Source organism: Leuresthes tenuis, unplaced genomic scaffold (assembly GCF_036924035.1).
Source record: "Leuresthes tenuis unplaced genomic scaffold, fLeuTen1.0.hap1 SCAF_22, whole genome shotgun sequence".
In the NCBI taxonomy this organism is placed as follows: domain Eukaryota; kingdom Metazoa; phylum Chordata; class Actinopteri; order Atheriniformes; family Atherinopsidae; genus Leuresthes; species Leuresthes tenuis.
In genome coordinates this window covers 2,815,670-2,822,991 of record NW_027325376.1, presented here as the reverse complement: position 1 = coordinate 2,822,991, position 7,322 = coordinate 2,815,670, and positions in this window count along the sequence as shown.

Sequence of the window (7,322 nt, the reverse complement as noted above, 5' to 3'; positions counted from 1 at the left end):
AATAACAGCATGAATTCATAAGAAAAAAGGATTTAACTTCAGAATCTGATCATTTGTTCATGAAATCAGAAAAATCTTCATTCATTTGAATTGTTCTGTGTGGAAAGTGATTTCACTTTGTTGTCTGATTAAAGGTTGTGTCGCAGCAGTTTTCTTCAGCTGTTTAAACTTCAGAGACACACCTGAACTGTCACAGTTTATGTTTTGATAACCATGTTTTCTGTCATGTTCTTGTCATGTTTCTCCCCTGCCATCAGCTGCACTCATTCAGAAATCACTCCTGGTTTCCAGTTTCCTGGTTTTCTCATGTTCATTGCAGAATCCTCACAACCCTTCATGCTTGCCACCGAAGTTAAGTCTGGTCTCCTGCCTCATAGTCTTGCCATAGTCTTGTTTCCAAGTTATTTATTCATAGTCTGGTCTCGTTTTCATAGTCTTGTTTATCGTTAATTCACAGTTTAAGTATTTTTTTCTGTTTTTTGCCTTACTCCCTGTTTTTGTTGGAATAAACCTTTTGATTTATTGAAAGAACTGCATCTGGGTCCTACCTCATCATCGTTCATTGACATGAACACAGTTTCTGTGTGAAAGATAAAAAGTGGATTTTTCTGAGAGGAATGAAAAGAGGAGGAATTTGTGACTCACGTCTTTTCCACACAAAGATGATGAGACCAATGATGATGAGACCAATAATGAGACAAGCGAAACCAACATAAAAACCAGTGGAATGAACTTCTGCAGAACAGCGGGAAGAAATCAGAACAATAATAAATAAGTTAAATATATTTGCTTTATATTCAGTTCAAATTGATTAAGTAAAAAAGTATCAAACTAAATTAATTGAAAATTTCAACTCACACTTTGTACATTTTTCATTTTTATCTTTTGTCATGACCCCTGTTTAACATGTGATGAACCCCTCAGTCCTCACCATTAACTCTATAGAAATTACCTTTATTATTGCCGGTCCCTGGATCGTCTCCTGAGAAAAATAGATTAAAATACTTAAACGTGATAAAATACTGTCAACGAGGAAGCTGAAATCGAGCTGAGTTTACTTACCTGTAGTTTTATTAACCTTCCTGCTGTTTACGTCTGGAAAAGTGAAGAATTACGTTCAGTTGTATGTAAGCGTGAGCTCGTTATAAACTGAATATTTTCTCTGATTTCTGTTTAACTCACCATCAACCATCAGTGTCACGTTTCCCTTCTTGACCTGACATTGAAGATTGGGAACAAAGCAGGTGTAATTTCCTTCATCGTCAGTACTGACATTGCTCAGTCTGAGGGAAATGTTTCCACGGTGCATTTCATCAGGGAACAGAGAAGTTCTGTTTTTGAACCTATCTTCCTGGGCATCTTCATGATCTGCCCCACTCCGATATGAATACACCGTCATTTTATTGAACTTCCATTCAACTGTTAGAGCCGAAACATCAAACGGTGGTTCCAGGTGGCACGGCAGAACGACCTGTTGACCCAACTGTGCTGAGACTGGAACATGTGAGCCGATCACCTCAGACTCCCCTGGAGAAACAGACAGAACATTTAGAGTCACCAGCAGAAGCTGCTAAATAAAAAGAGACGTGTTGGAGGGGGGGGTGGTTAAGAAACTGTGGTCAAGTTTCCAAAATACATGAAGGAAAGAGGTTCCCAGTTAAACCCGTCAGAACTGAAGCAGGTTCACTAAAGACCATCCACATCATCCACATCTTCAACGCCATGTTGGTCTAACAAAAGCATCTTTTTAAATCCAGGCTGGACTCTCTAACACCATCATACTCCAGCCTGAGCTTATCTGGACATCTTTACACAGACTCACCAACACTGACGTTGACGTTGCAACTTTTCTCTGGTGATGCAGAGAGAAACGAGCACTCGTATCTTCCAGAGTCTGTGAGTTTCAGCGAGGAGAGCGACAGTGACAGATTTCCTTTGCTAAGCCCAGAGGAGAGAGACGTCCGCCCTTCAAAAGTCTCCCTCTGCTCTTCAGGATGGTCATTTCCACGTCCGTGAAAGTGTACAACATCACTCCCCCGACTCCACTTCACTGTGTCTTGGCTGGCATCCAGCGGAGGACTGAGGTGGCACCGCAGAACGACGCTCTCGCTACATACAGCTGCTACTGGCTCAGAGGAGCATTCGATCTCAGGCTCTGTTGAGGAAGCAAATTTCATTCAGAACAAACATACCTGCATCCCCTTCAAGGGAAAATGGCTTTCTGCAGGCTGACACTCTCAGCAAAAAGTAGTTATTTTTACTAAGTATGCTAGAGTATAAGTACAAGTATAGCAAGTATACTACGGGCCATGTACTTGTAGTGTACTAGAAAGTATACTAATTTAATACTTCTTCGGAATAAATTAGAATAAAGTTACAAAAGTACACTTTCAAGTTTACGAGTACACTCATCTATATATTACTAATGTACTTGGTATATACTTCCAGTCCACATTTTACTTTATTAAAGTACACTTTAAGTATACTTTTATGAACTTAGAATTACTAAAACAATACTATTTTTTGCTATTTTACTTGTTGTTATAACTTAAGTATACTTGTAAGTTTGCTCAGCATATTACTCGTAGCATAAAACATACTATTTATGTTTCTGTTTCTGCCTTTGGCTTTGATCCAAAGCTGCTTACACGGGTCGGCAGGTGGGCTCATATTAGTTAACTCAAAGATTTAACTCGAGTTAACTCGAGTTAACTCATACTGTATGTATACTGGACTGTAATGAATGTACAAAATCCCAGGACAGACTGTTGAGAACAAGTTTGGTATATTTATGTAACATTTTAAAAGATATTTACAAATCGCTGTTTAAAACATTAAAGATGTGCATTTAAAAAACAAAGAGCTTCTATAAAATCAAGTCCTTCTTTCCTGAGTCAACGACTCAACCTTATTCTGTAACTTGGATCGAGATAAACTAAGTATTAGTGCTTTGTATAGTATAAGTAAAAGTATACTAAAGAACTAGTATAAGCTTTAGTATTAAAGTCTAAGTATTAATGTACATATAGACTTTTGAATTGAATTGAATTGATTCACATCATGTTTTAGGATATTTCAGTCTCCATAAAAATAGACATTTTAAGTTGATAAAAAAACATTTATTGATGACAAAGTGTGTGTAATTTTGTGTGTAATAATGGCCAATATGAGCCACTCAGTAAAGTGACCGACTGAGTTCTTTTGAATAGACTTTTGTATGTTTCTATCAACTTACACACAACCCAAATACACGTTTTGGACATCTTTGAAAGTTGTAAAAACGACTCAAACGCATTTTGACAGGTGACGTCGACGCACTCTCTTGTGTTTTAATATCCTGAATGCTTCTGTTTCACCTGGCATGTTTGTGCACGTTCTGTGACGTCGACGCTGATGAACAAACAAAGAAGAAAGCTGAAGTGTGAAGGAAACAGAAAGACTACAAACTGTCACAATCTGTGAGCAGTTAGAATTGTTGCTGTCATTAAATCATGTTGTATGTCCTCTGCGGTGGGTTCTGAGGGGCGTGCGTGAGGGACGGTCTCCTTCAAACCACCGACATGTAGATGGTACAACGCAATCATGACCCCCCTTTATTTTGCTGATCTGGGTGTTTATATGGACACCTGTAAAGGAAATTACGCACACGCACGGTCGAGCATTATCTCCTATCAGTGCCAGTAATGTTGGAGCGTAAAGGTGTAAAACTTTACAGACACAGATCACCTTTGAGACGTTCAAATACTTCATCTGACACCTACGTGTGAATTTTAATACTTCGTTTATTACTATTTGACACTTTGGACATTCTGGATTAAAAATGATTTCACAATCAGCACTTTTTAATTGTTTTTTAAAATCCACAGTAATTATGCTGTGTCGAAGCATCTTGTGCGCTGAACCGAATATAATAAATTATAAGTAAAGAAACATCTTTCTATGGAACATACTGTGGGGGTAAATGAAAAGCCCGCAGCCAATCGTTCCTCTTTTCTTTTTTTTTTTTTCTTTTTTTACCGCGGAAGCTATTCAGAAAGGGCGCCAGAACTTACCTGTTCCTGTGACTATCGACACAGCGAGAAGCAGCAAGATAACCCACGCAAACTTCATATTTCAGCCAAACAAAATAGTGGAGATCGTCGCTTGTTTTCGGAAGAACAAAAAGTGGACACGCGCCCTCCTCAATGTCAAGACTCGTGTGCGAGTTTAGTTTCTCTTTCAACTGGTTTCGACATGATACAGAAAGATGGGGGTGGGGTGGTCAGTTGGACAAGTAAATACCTTCATACGTCCTATTCTGAGTCACACTGACTCAAATACCGAAGCAGAAATAATAAAGATTGCTTTAGACTTTTGTTCAGCTTCTTTCCACAACTATTGAAACTTATAAAGGTAAACTTACAAAAAGAGGGTCTGCACTATAAGGGACGCTGCACGAGAGGGGGCGCCAAAGCTATGGGGGGGGGGGGGATCATTTCGAGTATCTAAAAGCTTTTGTGAATGTATAAATGATATGATCAAGAACAGAGGCACGTCACTGATGTTTTTGATCGAGTAGATCACCTGCTGTGCTATTTTGTTGCTTTTTTTGCAGTGTGAGATCTCTCTTTCTGTCTCTGTCTCGGTCTCTTTCTCTGTCTATAGGCCCAGCCTGATGGGGAACCTCCCGTTACGCACCTCTCCTCCCTCTGCTCTCTTTACTCTCCATGTACATATGACATCATTGCTGTCATTAACTTGTGTTTCTCTCTCAGCAGGTGTCTCTGGCCTGGTGTTACGGTGCTTGTTGTCTCCTCTTTCCTTTCCTCTCTGCCCCCAGTTGGTCGTGTTAAAAGGGAGTTTGATTGGATCAAAGAGACGTTTCGGTGCAATCTCTTAAATTCCTTAGCAAGGCAACCTTTTTTTCAAAATTCCCTCAGCCCACGCACACACAGAACATGCAGACTCACACAGGAAGTTGAACCTGGAACCCTCTGCTGTGAGGGTGGTGAGGTGATAACCACCACACCACCGTGCAGGACTGTATCTTTGGTGCTATAAAAATTAATCGAACTGACTTGAATTTGAATTGAGGGGCTGCATGATGGTGTGGCGCGCAGCCAGAGGAGGAGGATCGTTGTTGCTGCTCTTCCAGTTGTCCAGCAGATGGCGACATTTCCTCTCACTTGAATTACAGTAACACTTACGGATTTACGTTTTAGACAAAAACTGATTGTTTGAAGATATTTGTTGTTTTCTCTCAATTTCCAACTCCTTTCTAATGAATTAATGCATATCAGCAGAACCAGAACTAATCTTCATCTACAGTATGAAACTCACATTTATTACCAAAACATGTGGAACTTTTAAGCACTGTGCATGAACACAAATATATGAAGAGAAAACAGGGAAGCAGCCTGAATGAGGACGGACTCAGACTTTCATATCAATAAGAAAGTGAAACACTGTGGCCAGTGTAGTTTAGTCCTGCTGTTATCCTCAGTGTCACAGGCTCACATTGAGCTGACAAAATGTCGGCCCTGTGAAAACTGTCCAACCTAAAGAAGAAGGTAACAAGAGCATGAAAAATCCCAAATTCCCTTTTTACATAAATATAAGAAAAAAGCACAAAGGAAGCAGCAGCAGTGGAGGAACTTTCACTGAGCCTTGGTGTCATGATGCCTTCAATGGTGACATGTAGCTGATGGAGGATGTGGCGCACAGAGCAGTCCCAGCAGCACAACGCGTCAGGAAGGAAGTGTGTCACTGTTGCAAGCTTGAAGAGCCTCAAACTGGACTGGATTGAACTACAGAGACAATCCTTTGTTCTGTTCCGGTGGAAACAAAGGTTACTGCGTCTATAAGTGACTTTGTTTCCTGTTTCTCTGAAATGAGACCAGAGAAAAGGCGTCTTCATGTTGGGGTATTTAGTGACCTGTTTTCAACAGGTGGAACACATGAGAAGCATTTAAGCAGCATAGACGTGTTCATGTAAAGATCAAGATCAGAAAAAGCATTGTTATCATCATTGCACATGACTTATGGTTCATTTTCTTTGTACCGAACCGTCGATTCAGATGATTTCCTGTGTTACGTCAGTTTGTGCTGGTTTCTAAAGCCTGACTTTGAGGAAGACTGCATCACAACAGGATGGCGTTCACATCTCTTTGCATCGTACTCTGTGAGTAAAGTCACATTTTAACAATATTTTGTTAAATTTTGTCTCTTATCATCTAAATTTCTCTTTAACACCTTTTTTTAAACCACCGTTTTCACATAAATCTGATGTCTGGACAGTAAAATCAGATCATTTTAGTAATCTTTCTCTTTTAAAATCACAGATGTCAGAATTATTTGTATGTTATATATTATGTGTATCTCATCTCGTGTGTGAACATCCGGAAGTTTTCTCATGTTTTTGGCGCAGTAAACTTTAAATGTTGGTACCTTTCACCGACAACAGAAGGTAATTGAATATAAATATGTTGCTTTGGATATCAGGATGTAACATTGAGCCTTTTTTTATATTCCCTGGGGGGAGTTTCCACTCTCACAAGCAAAGCACTGACCTCATTTGGTCTGAGCTCCTTTATTCTCCAACACAGCCTGAACCCTCTGAGACAAGCTTTCTGTCATTTCTTTAAGGAGTCTTCAGGAATAGTTCTCCAGGCTTCTTGAAGGACATCCCAAAGCTCTTCTTTGGATGTGGGCTGCCTTTTGTTCCATTCTCTGTCAGATGATCCCACACTGCTTCAATAATGTTGAGGTCCGGGCTCTGGGGAGGATTCATCCCTCCATAAGACCTGTTGCCACTGATTTTCAGTCCACTTCTTGTGTCATTTGGCACAGCTCAGCCTTTTCTCCCTGTTTCCCTTCCTTAAGAATGGCTTCTTGACAGCCACCCTTCCATGGAGACCATTTCTGATGAGGCTTGGGCCAACAGTAGATGGATCAGCTGAAGGTCCAGATGCATCTCTCAGGTCCTGTCAGGTCACAGCTGGATTTTTTCCTCTTTCTTAAGGACATCACTTTCAGATCCTGTTCATCTGCTGTAGATAGTTTTTTAGGCCTGACACTTCTTCTTTTGTCCTCCACTTGTCCAGTTTCCTCAAATGTTTTAAGGACACACTGCACACCATGCTGAGATATGCCAAGTTTTCAGCTAATAGCTCTTTGGGAATCACCTTGTTGCTGCAGAAATCCTATTTTCTGTCTGTCAAACTGTGTTTTCTTTGCTGTTTTTCATAGATGCAGCTAAAGAAATGGGGACAAATGATGTGTCTTTGTGACAGGCTGCTGGTAACAAAGTGCCTAAAGATCCAGTTTTAAAATGGCTTCTTTGC